Raw genomic sequence first — 13,186 nt, 5'->3', positions numbered from 1 at the left:
GCCACAGGATGATACAATTCTCAACATTGTAACTGCAAGGAAGCAAAGCATAAAGAACTCTGTGCGATCCTGGATGCAAATTACTTGTAAATAGAATATAAACACTTAGGGTTGGGTATAGCATAATGGTTATGCAAAAGACTTTCATGCCTGAGGCTCTGAGTTTCCAGGTTCACTCCCTAGTACCACCATAAACCAGATCTGATCAATGCTTTGGTTTATCTCCTTGTCTCTATCTTGCTCATTAAAATAAATAAATAAGAAAAACAACAACTACAAAAAAGGATTAAACCCTTTATAAGACAAAGTTGTATTTGTTGTAGGCTGACTAGTCAAAGATGAAAATACTGATGGACTATGCTACATTTTTGTTCCAGCCATTGAAGCATACCCTACTAAGGTTTTCCTTCAAGTTCTACAAAACACTTTGTCAAGATACTTACTCCCTTTGATGCACTCCCCCATGAAAACTCTTGTTTGTTATTAAACTGCTTAAGTTTACAACCTAATTTTACTGATATCTGTCTTAACGTTTCAGTGAGTGCTGGACAGGAGTGGCAAAAACACTACAATTTTGATTTTGGTATATCTAGTTTCATGTTTCTGTCTGTTGATCATATTGTCATCTGATCATCTGCTCTTGCTTTTCTAAGGAAGGAAAATACCTGATAATAATTTTATTTACTTATGTTATAGTTTTCTGATTCTCAAACTCTAGTGTTGCACTTTAAATTAACTCTTCTAACTTGTCTTACATGGTTTTTAAGTAGTAAAGCAAAATGACTGAAGTAAAAGACACTCTTTCAAAATTCCTTTACATACAATGCTCCAGTTCCTATACTCCAGTTCCTATAATCCTCCTAGAGAGATTCTTATATAGAGCCATAAATGATGCTAGATATTTTTAGCTGAAGCAAAGTTGGGACAAAGGAGTGGTTCTGTGGGAAAATGCCAGTGAGAGCACCAAACATCTAAAACTTATTTGTACCATTAGCAAATGGAGGGAAAACTGAACGTTAGACTATCAAGATCAGACACCGCTGAAAAAGTGAAAGCCAGGGGCCAGTTAATGGTGCATCTGGTTAAATGCTCACATTACAGTATGCAAGGCCCTGGGTTCAAGTCACTGGTACCCACCTACAGGGGGAAAGCTTCACAAGTGGTGAAGCAAGACTGCAGGTGTCTCTCTGTCTGTCTCCCTCTCTGTCTCCTCTCCCTTTTCAATTTCTGTCTATCCAATAATAAATAAATAAACAAATAAATCTTTAAAAAGAAAGGGGGGTTGGGCAGTAGTGCAGCCGGTTAAGTGCACCTGGCACAAAGTGCAAGGATCAGCATAAGGATCCCAGTTCCAACCCCAGGCTCCCCACCTGCTGGGGAGTCTTTTCACAGGCAGTGAAGCAGGTCTGCAGGTGTCTGTCTTTCTCTACCCTTCTCTGTCTTCTCCCTCCTCTCTCAATTTCTGTCTGTCCTACCCAACAATGACAACATCAGTAACAACAATAACTCCAACAACAATAAAAAACAACAAGGGCAACAAAAGGGAAAATAAATAAATAAATATATTTTTTAATTAAAAAAAGAAAATGAAAGCCTATAGTAATTAGAATAAAATTCTGGGTGCTTTGTTGGGTGTTTAACAACTGCAGGTCCATGACAACAAAAACAAGCAGAGGGAGAGATCCACTAACCACATGCATGGGTCATAGTCCTTAAACATTATTTACCACCAGTCAGGTCTAGGAGATACACAGGAATGGCAGCAGCTAAGGGCAAAACTGAAGAGGAGAAAAGCCAAAAGGTTGAAATGCTGCCAGATGTGCATTTAAATAGTGTCTCATACACACAATTCCTTGTGAGTTTACATATCTATGCCATAAGCTCTTGATGTTCAGCTGAAGTCAGCCATATGTTAATTACATTCATGTCCCATAATTCATTCTGCTTACTGTAAGTAAAATCAGGGTTCCCAAGGAAAGACAAAAGACCAATTCTTAGAGCAGTCCAAGAAAAAAGATACCACAACAAGGAATGATCAAATCTAAGCTCACAGAAGATTTCTCAGTAGCAACCATGGAAACCAAAAGTGGAAAAAGCATTTTTAGAGTTGATAAAACTAATTATTCAATAATACATTGTCAGATGAAAAGATAAAAATGAGTCCAGATACATACAGAAGAAGACTAGATGTGAATGAACTGGGACTGATGCTGGTTTTCAAAGACAGTTGGAGGGAAATAATTTTTATGTATATGCCATGTTGCAGAACCCTCCCAAATCTGAGGCATGGGGCAAGTTTCATTGTAGGGAAGAATCTGAAAAAAGTTCTATTATATAAAATTTTTCAACATGAAATTACAGATGCAACACAAACATCAGAAAATAGGGGGTTAAATTTTATTTATTAGTGAGAATGAATGAGAACCAGAGCACCACTTTGGCAGGAACAGTACTGGGAATCAAACTCAGGACTAGACAAAATATATATCAGGCTTGATCTCTACCACTGAATCATCTTTCAGCTACAGAAAATGGATATTTTTAATCAAAAGATATTACTGGCAATTAAATCATCACAGAAGAATAATAAAGTAATATAGCAACAAAACCAATAATTGATATTAAGGCAGTGTGTTGTGTACTAGGTCTTGTGCTAAAACTCTGAATACCATAATCCACTTTATCTTTGCTATAACCTGCGATCTATCTACCATCACAATTTCTATTTTGTCAATGAAGATATGAAGACACTGAAATATTACCTTAAAGGCATATCGATAGTTGTGCTATCATGTCGGTCTGAGCTTCACTGATGGGAGACAGACAACCTAGGACTCATGGCTGAGCTGTATGCAGTATCTCTTTATTCATGAAGAATGCAGCACAATCTAAATCAAGCTATGCTAAAACTAAACTAATATACTTGCCAAGTAGGGTGTAAACAGGATGTGACATAGAGAGGGTGGAGCAAAAATTGACTGGTGCAAATCAGGGTGTACTATGAGAGGGGGTGGAGCAAAAAGACATCATGAACCAGTGGGGATTAAACCAATACCCTGCAGGCAGGGCAGTGCTTCGTTAACAGTGGTTATGTAAATAGAATACAGTGTTAAGCAGGGGGGATTAAACCAATGAAACAGAAGGGGTTTTTAGAAGCAGAATTAGAAGCAAACCAACACTAACATGCAAAATAAGAAGTCAAATATCACGGCCTATTTTCTTTTTTACCTTTTAAAATAGTTTATTTATTGGATAAAGGCAGAGAGAAATCATGAGGGAAGAAGGGAGAAATAGGGAAGGAGAAAGAGACACCTGCAACACTGTTTTTCTGCTCATGAAGTTTCCCTCCAGCAAGCAAGTTGGCAGCTGGGGCTTGAATCCTGGTCCTTGTACACTATGATGTGAGCACTCAATCAATTACATGATTGCCTGGCCCCCAAGATCTATGTTTTTAATCCTAACCTCAAAATGATTAAAACATTGTATTCACTGGAAAGATGTAACAATATACAAAAAATATACTTCATTTCTAAAAATGCTTTGGACTAAGTGAAGCCCAAATGAATGCAAATAAACAAAAACCACTACCAGAGTGTAATGTTTGAACACATCTCCTCCAATTACTAACTAATATGCCAAACAGACAAATATAAATGTATATGAAATGAACAGGCAATTATAGATCTCAGTGTTATTAGTTGGAAATGATTGCTGTTTACTCAGAGACATCATGGAATTCTTTGCTTTATGAAAATAGCTCTAATAGAAGACTTTCCAGACTTTAACTTTATATTTATTTAAACGAAGATCAGGCAGGGGACGGGGCAGTGGTAAACCTGCTTCAATGAACATATTACCATGCATAAAGTCCAGGGTTTGAGCCTGGATCTTCACAAGGAGTGCAGCACACCTCCTGCTCCTGCTCCCTCTCCCTCTTCTTCTTCTCGCTCTTTCCCCTCTCCCTCTCCCTCTTCTTCTCCTTTTCATTCTTCTTCCTCTCCCTCTCCTTCTCATCTCAATTTCCTTCTGTCTATCCTATTAAATAAAATTGAAAGGAAAGTACAAAATGACTGATAGGAGCAGTAGATTCATAGTGCCAGCACTGGTCCTCACTGATAGCTCTGATGGCAATAAAAAATAAAAAGATCAGAAAACATTAAGATAACTATGTCATCAAGAATATTTTCTGATCAAACCTATTGATATACCAAACTAGTCCAATATAGTAATCTCCTGCTACCTGTGATTATTGAGTGCTTCAAAGGTGCTTAGTCCTAAAAGATTATTATTTTTACTTTTGTTTTTATTTATAAAAAGGAAACACTGACAAAAACCATAGGATAAGAATGGTACAACTCCACACAATTTCCACTACCAGAACTTCATATCCTATCCCCTCCCTTGATAGCTTTCCTATTCCTTAACACTCTGAGACTATGGACCCAGGGACATTATGGGGTGCAGAAGGTGGTAGGTCTGGCTTCTGTAATTGCTTCCCTGCTAAACATGAGCATTGATAAGTTGATCCATGCTCCCAGCCTGTCTCTTTTACCCTAGTGGTGCAGGGCTCTGGGGAAGTGGGGCTCCAGGACACATTGGTGGGGTTGTCTGCCCAGGGAGGTCCAGTTGGCATCATGGTAGCACCTGAAACCTGGTGGCTTACAAAAAGTAAACATATAAAGCCAAACACATTGCTGAACAATCATGAGCCTAAAGGCTGGACTAGTTCAGATGAAGAGTTGGGGAGTCTCTGTTTTGTAGATAGCTAGTAGGCCTATTTATGTATAATCCAAGGGGCCCATGATTATACTAGTTTTTTTGTTTGTTTGTTTGTTTTGTTTTGTCTTGTTTTCTGAGCCTGATATCTGATATGCATGTGGACCCAAGTTATTATCTGGTGAGATGATGTCATGACCGGAGAAGGGACCAGAAAGTTGGATCAGAGAAGAGAGTAGCTCCCAAATAGGGCAAAAGGTGTATAAATATTGTTGACTGTAAACTCCATCAATTTGATGTGCTCTGGGGCCCATATTCAGCTTCAGAGCCTATGTGACTTCTGCATCCCTATAGGTCTGAGCTCACATTCTGTGGTTATGAGTAGGAATGTTCCAAACTGCCCCAATTTCAGAACACATCTTTCTCAGGAGGTAGGTAGAGTATGTTGTCCAGCCTCAATTCAGAGGATGGAATATTCTTTACCATTGTTGATCCACATTGAGGTCAAGGTCCTATGGGGGCCCACAAAGGGGTCTATTGTGTTATTCTGGAAAGAGATGGCTGGTAACAGTGGAAAGAGGGAATGCTTTCCATTCCCTCAGCTTCCATTTTCAGTTCAGTTAAAGTATTAGCTTTTACTGCTAATTGGCCTCTTAGCTCAGCTATTTCAGCTTTCAGTTCTCTACCTTTAGTAAGCTAGTATTTTCCTTGAGGGTCTTACCTGTTTTTTTTTTTTTTTCTCTCTAATTCTGACAGCATTTTCCTCCATAGTTGTCTTCATTTCTGTGATAATTAGGTTTACTATTGCTTGCATACTTTTCTTATCTATGGTTATTTCTGACTGATTTGGAGTTTCTTCTGGGCTCCTGTCCTGATTCATTGTGGTAGCAATTTTATTTGCTCTTGATTCAAGTATTTTTTTATTGATGTGTTTTTTATTTTTCTGTTCTGTCATTCTTCAGTAGTTGTGTTTTGAATACAAGCCACACGATACTCAAGCCCTTTCACAAATACAGTCAGAAACCTCATAAATTACAACAATAGCAAAAGAGCACCACTAGTCCAAGAAAAAATAGCAACCAAAACCAAATGAAAAAGAAAGATAAAGGGAAAAAGGGAGAACAAGAATAGACAATTATGGAAATCTACTGCCCACTGTAAATTCTAGGGATAGCAAGTGGAGAATGGGAAGTAGAAAAGAGAGACATGCACACACATACAGAGTCCACTCCGAGTCAGATTTCTTCCACAAAATTATTCCCAAACAAGTATCAGTGAATTCAGAAAGCAAAAGAAGGAAGAAAAAAAAGGAGCAATGAAAGGAAAGATTTATTTATTTATTTGGAATTAGCTAGGAGGATAGAAAAAGGAAAGTGGAGACAAGAGGGAGAGAAATAAGTTCCTCTCACAATGGATAGGACATCCAATCACCTACAAACTGAAAAAAAATAACAACTACAATTAATACTGGTCAACCTGAGGAAGGAGGAAGGAAAAGGGACATGTGTATATAATAATAGTAATAATAATAAAATAAAATAGTGTAAAAAACACTAACAGTCAGTCTGCTGCTTGGACTGTTCCAGATTGGCTGCTGCAGGTAGCCTGAACAAAGACAGCCAATTATAAAAAGTATCCAAAGAAAAATAAAACCTCCAGGTAGGCTTTCCCAAACAGGGCTTAGACTTTGATTGGTCAGGTATTTTGTCACTCAAATAGAGCTCCAGCTATCAGAAAAAGAAAAAAAAAAAAAAAAAGGAGGAAAACAAAGAGTAAAATGAATGGAATGACACCTCTGGTGAGCCAGGAATCTTGGTAATGAAAATAGCTCAGCGGGAAGCCTGCTACAAGTGGTTGTCCAGCTCCTGGGGGATGATTCTGGGTTTGGTGAGGGGTGAGTTCAAAAATAATCAAGCCAGAAAGATTTTCCTTTGTTTGTCCTTTTGGCCTCTATTTGTCAGTTGAAGAGTGAGTTATGGGACTCTATTTTGGTGTCACCCTGACCAGCCCATGTTCACCCTCCTGCTGACAGTGCAGCATCCTACCCTATCCAGATAATCCCAGGCTGTAAGCTGCTTCTGTTTGGAGCTCATGCCAGCTGCTGTTTCCAAGTTGCTACCTTGGCTCCACCCCCCAATACACTAGATTTTTAAGACAATTTATGAAAAAGTTGAAAACCTAGAAATCTTTATATTGCTTTTATGTAAAAATGTTATTTTACACAATTGATTTATTTTATTAAAATTACCATCACTTTGGTTTTAATATGGATGCTATAAAATTATACATGTGACTTGCATTAGCTATCTACTGGAATATGATGATTTTCTAGACCTTTGTTGAATTTAGACTAGTTTAATGAACCTTGTCCTATGTTACAATATTGTAAAAGAAGATGAGCTATCAGATCCAACCAATTTTTTCCTGAAAGGTCTAGATATAAAAGATATATACTATTCTTATAGATATGAAAACTTAAAATAATTTAAACATCAACTGTTCTCTAGTTTATTGTAAATTGAATGCAGAGCCTACCAAAATCTTAACAGGATTTCTTAACAAATCTTGACAAGATAATTCTAAACTATGAGGGACTAGGAAACAAAATAAAACAGAATAAATGACAGCTAAACGTTTCTTTTTCTTTTTCGTTTTCTTTTTCTTTTTCTTTTTCTTTTTCTTTTTCTTGCCTCCAGGATTATTTCTGGGGCTCGGAGCCTGCGCTACAAGTCTACTGCTCCTGGAGGCCATCTTTTCCATCATGTTGCCCTTGTTGTATTGCTGTTATTATTGTCATTGATGATATTGTTGTTGAATAGTGCTGGGCTAGCATGGGGGTGCCTCTTCCTGGCATGCGCTTTCTGGCTCTCTGGGTTCGAGAGAACGTGACCAGAGCCAGCCTGGGCTGCTATTCTCTCAGCGACTCGAGGGAGATGACTCATGAACCAAGCTCTTGGCGTGGCAATGCAATACCTTTATTGATTAGAGAGCCAAGGCTTTTAAAGGGCAGACCCAGAAGTGGCAAATTGGAAACAGAAATGGCTAGCAAAGTGGGGGAGAAAGGAAAAAGGGGCTGGGAAGGTAGAAACTTCCTAGAAACTGTTGCAAGGGTTTTAGTTGGTAGGATTAATACTACTCTGCAGGCAGGGAGGTTCTTGAGGGTAGAAACAAGATAGATCAAAGTATGGATTATGTAGATAGGCCTTAGTATCAGGAATGCAGGGTAGAGCAGGAGAGAGCTGGCTTAATGTTTTAAGGAATGCCAGGCTCTGGAAGCAGAAAAATGCAGTGTGCTTTGTGAGGCTCCTCACAATTTCCCTACAGAACAGGACAGAGAGATATCGAGGGGGGGAGTGAGGGGGGGGAAACACCTGTCTGTGAAATATTAAGACATGCCATAAGAACAATCATAGTCAATTTGAAAATGGCACAGAGTTTGAATAATAATAGACTCTGTTTTACAACTTGCTATATCACAAAGGTAGAACTGAATATCATTGAAAGATGTAAAGACTACTCAAGTAAATGTGATCAAACAATTAATTGTGCACTTAAATTGAATTATTAAATTGGATTTTTACTTTCTAATACACACAAAAATCAATTTATGATGGGTTGAAGTCTTAAAATTTTAAGAATAATCTGAGACTTAAAGAAAATAAAGATCAATGATTTTTTTCTTCTAAATTTGAGCTAGGAGATGATATATTAAATTAAAATACATGCTAAGCTTAAAGAGTTGGATAAATTCCACTACTTGCTAATTAGGACTTTCAGTTCAACAAAAGACAGCCTGGAGACAATGAAAGGACAAGACACAAACTGAGAATTCTTTATGATACATGTAATTTACAAAGAATTCACACCACTCTGATTAGAAAAGGACACAACTCAATAGAAAATTAGGGGGAAGAGGTAAACAGGCATAATTCAGGAAAGGGCATAATAAAATAACAAAGACATTCAAAGACGCTTCACCCTATTTATAGGAGGGAAATTCCAGATTACCATGTAAAACCCGTTGGCATGATTTCATTTCCAAAGACAGCAATTCCTATAATGATTAAGAAGTCAAATAAATTCAAATATTAAGATGAAATGGGTCAACCAACTTCTAGTGGAAGAATACATTTGAATGGAAATAAAGTGGCATTAATTAATGAAGTTGAACATTTGCATAACCTAAGATTCAAAAATTCCACTCCCCTGTGAACGCCTTCTGAGGGCTAATAAAATATTTTTAGTAGATGGAAGATAGAGAGTAATTATTAGGCAGAACATGTAGGCATTTTTGTTCATTAAAAATATTCTGTATGACACTGTGATAAAGACGTGTCATTATACATTTATCTGGATCTAGAGAACATTCAACACCAAGAGTAAGTCATAGTATAAAGTCTTTACATTGGAAAATAATAGCACATACATGTAGGTTCACCAATTATAACAAATTTCCTATGGGGAAAGAGTTGGCTGTTTATAATGGGGGTAGATACTCATGTCATAACAGGGGGTATTATGAGATATCTGTCCCTTTTTTATTTAAAAGTGTTTTATAATATATTATAATATATTATGTAGTTTATATAATTAGTAGTTTAATGATGATTGACAACATTGTGGGCTAAGAAGAATACCGTTATACAATTCAGTTCCCACCACCAGAATTCCATATTTCCCCTACCCTCTTAGAATTTTCCCTATTTTTTTTTTATCTTTCTGGGAATATGGATCAAGAATCTTTATGTGGACCAGAAAATAGAAGGTCTGGCTTTTGTACTTGCTTCTCTGCTGGACCCAGGCATTGACAGGTCAATCCCCAGCCTGTTTCTATCTTTTCCTAGTGGGGTAGGGCTCTGGGGAGGTGGGGTTCCAGGACTCATTGGTGTGGTTATCTGTCCAGTCCTTTTGGCTTCATGATAGCATCTGAAACTTGGTGGCACCATCTCCATTTGTCCTATTCAACACCAGTTTGCCAATTTATAGTTGAATTATAATATTCCACCATGGTTTCTCAATAGCTTCTCTCCTGCTGGTTTGGAAATCCTGCTCCCGCTTGGAATTTCCAGGTTTAAATTGTTATTTATTTATTTGTTTATTTATTTTTGAGAAGAGTCAGCCAGGTGTTGTTTTCAAGCCACCATCTTGACTCTGCTGTTCCTTTCTTAATTTTGATTGACTCTTTAACATTACTAAAATGATAAAACCTTTACCCATGGTTGTAGCAAAACTACTGTAATATAATGTTAGAGAACTGAAATATAGCCCTCCCTTTCCACTGGTGCTTCAACTTTTGTGGTTTTACTCTATCATGTTTTTTTTTTCTAAATACATTAATTAAAAAGTTGATCAAGACAGTGAAAATGATACCGTGTGCACTCAGTTGTCTGAGTCAATTATACATCCCAGTATTACAATTTAGAAGGTCATAAACAAGTTTTCTATGCTCTAACTAGGAAAATATTTGATCTATAAATAAAGAATCCTATTTTGCAGAAATTCATTTGTCATAGTAGAGTCTGGAACTGATTAACTATGATAAACAAGGGAAAGTAAGGGAAAAATGGAAGGACTGAAGAATGGGCAGGAAGGATAGAGTTGAGAAACTAAAAAGAAAGAAAGAAAAATGGAAGGAAGAAACGAGCAGAGAGAGAAGTTGAAAAGAAAGGCCTTAGACCCCAACAGATGTTGATAGGACAATATTTCCCTTTTCAATATTTCTCTGTAAATTGATAAAATAGATCTATGGCGAAACATATAAATATTAAAGGGTAAGCATATATAAAGGAATATATATATATATATATATATATATATATATATATATATATATATATATACAAGTAACATAGCATAGTCATTTGTAGGAAAAACAGGTAATAGCAAGAAGCCACAGATAGAAGCACACCTTAAATTTTACTTCTGAGGAGACGGGCAGTAGCACAGAGGGTTAAGCGCAGATGGTGCAAAGCACAAGGACCAGCATTAAGGATCCTGGTGTGAGACCCTGACTCCCCACCTGCAGGGAAGTTACTTCACAGGCTGTGAAGCAGGTCTGCAGCTGTCTTTCTCTACCCCTCTCTGTCTTCCCCTCCTCTCTCCATTTCTCTCTGTCCTAGCCAACAATGACGACATCAATAATAACTACAACAATAAAACAACAAGGGCAACAAAAGGGAATAAATAAAAAAAAATTACTTTTGAAGATGGGTAGTGGGCTAATTGCTATTCACTTTATGATTGTTGTGCTTGAATACTTATATATGTTACATTGGTTCTTCTCCATGCTTACATTAAAGATAAGTAAATACATAAGTAAACACACAAACAAATGTGAAATTGCGAAGAAAGGTAACAAATGTATGTTTGTTTTTTTTTTTTATGGAACCATCCCGTTTTCTTTGACCATATTCTCATTCCTTCTCTTTGACATCTCCACTCTATGGCCACTTTATTTCCTTGAGATTTCTTCTCTGGATTATTGGGATGTTTAGTACAATATATTGCATGAGGTTGCTCATATCTTTACTTAGCATGGTGCCTGGATCCTCATTAGAGGATGTTCATCAGATAAAAAACAATGAGTTCCTCTTCCAAACTGTGGCAATATTACAGATGATAAATCACTGAGAATCTCTCAAGATGAACACCCACCTATTTGGTTCCAAATTGTATAAGTCATCTGGAAAGCAGATTTTCCAGGGAAATTGGATTTTTCATAATATGTTCTTAAGAGAAAACAGTAAAAAAAAAAAAAAAAGAAAAGAAAAGAAAAAAGAAAGAAAGAAAAAGCTTCATAAAATAGGAGAAGCAAAATGCATATGTGCCTTTCTGAAAATGTTGTAAAAGCTGACAATGATATTTCTCCTCTGGGCATTAGATCAATCTCATGCATAAACAGTGAAATGGAAAGAGACTTACTAAGGAAATAGATCATTGAATGTCTAAAAGCATTTTTGTTAGGGGACTAGTAGAAAAACACAATTTTTTTTTTTTGTCTTTGCAATGCAAGGGAGTCACTTTTACTGGGAAATGTGCACTGTTTACAGAATTATTTGGGAAATACAAAATCACATATATGAGTTCAAAAGTAGTAGTAAAATTTTCTATTTGTTATAATAAGAGTTTTAAGAAGCTAATGAACCCCAGAGACTGCTTAAAGGGGAATTTTGAACCAATGATTCTTTATACTCATTCTATCTTCAGAGGAGCTCAGGACGTTTCTGGCAAGGTCATGTATGTTGCTTCAGCTTGTGTGTATCATCTTGGGAATATCACATTTGCAGGTGAGATAAGGGACATGTAGCTATGGTATGAATTGGGGGAATGGGTCAAAAATAGTGAATGCATTTACTAAATCCTTATTAAATATTTATCTTTTCTGCTTTAGAAAGATCATTCTTTGTTCCTTGTATATTAATAATTGTGGCCATCTGCTGGGAAATTGCAGATGCAGTCACATCTGCCATGTTGTCCCCTCAGGCTACTGCTAGTTCCCACGAGAGTTGGGACATTCTCGGAGTGCCTGTTCCGCCATGTTGTGCCCTCAGTGCATTGTCTATTTCCCCGCGATATTTGGAGTGCTCTGGTTACTCCTCCCCCTCCCATTCTCACAAGAGTTATTATCCTATCCTGGAGTGCTATGGCTACTCCTCCCCCTTCCCATTCTCTCGAAAGCTTCTTCTTCCACACCTCGCTCTCTTGCCAGTGCTTCACTTCGGTGTTCACATGCAGGAAAGGTTACTGCGTGAGTCGGCCATTTTAGCTACCTCCACGTGGCCCAACCTGCTTCTCTAGCACCCAACTCTGAGGTGCCAGCGCAAATAAAGATTTGTGTTCCCTCTTCGCTCTGGACCTCCTCTCTCTCTTCTCCGCGGCCCACACAACAACAGCAATCCTTTTATTTTTTTTTAATAACAAGAAAAAAGAAGCAAATTATTGTCAAAGAGACATCAGCCATCTTTTAGTGTTGGCTATTGCCATTTTATGATATAACTGACTTGCAAATGTTTTGAGTCAAGTGCACTGTGATTTTTCTTTGGTTTCAAGTCTATTGATCATAAAGAAGTAAGAATTTATCTTAACTAATCACTTCTTCCAGGAAGGTGAATATATCAGTTAATAATGTAGACTGGAATCAGGAGCTATTATTTTTAATGGAAATATTTCCGTTAGAATTATATTACCTATAAAACTATAAGAAAACAGTTTTGAGTTATTTTCAGAATGTTGTTAATTCCTCTGATGAGAATGGGTTCATATATTCCCAGGGCTCTCTGTCTCTCCTAGAGCATCAGGTCTCTATTCAAACATTTCAATTTCATCTGATGGTGTTATTGAAAATTGCAACCTTAATGCTTCATATTTTCTCCTCTCTTCCTTACCTTTAATGTGAATCATTGTGAAACAGTATATAGTTGCTTATTACCGCCCTCTCCCAGGTAGAATGTAAAATCACTAAAGGCAGAAG

The sequence above is a fragment of the Erinaceus europaeus genome, chromosome 3 (assembly GCF_950295315.1).
Source record: "Erinaceus europaeus chromosome 3, mEriEur2.1, whole genome shotgun sequence".
Taxonomy (NCBI): domain Eukaryota; kingdom Metazoa; phylum Chordata; class Mammalia; order Eulipotyphla; family Erinaceidae; genus Erinaceus; species Erinaceus europaeus.
The sequence above is the reverse complement of the archived record's forward strand: the minus strand, read 5'-3'. Positions refer to the sequence as shown.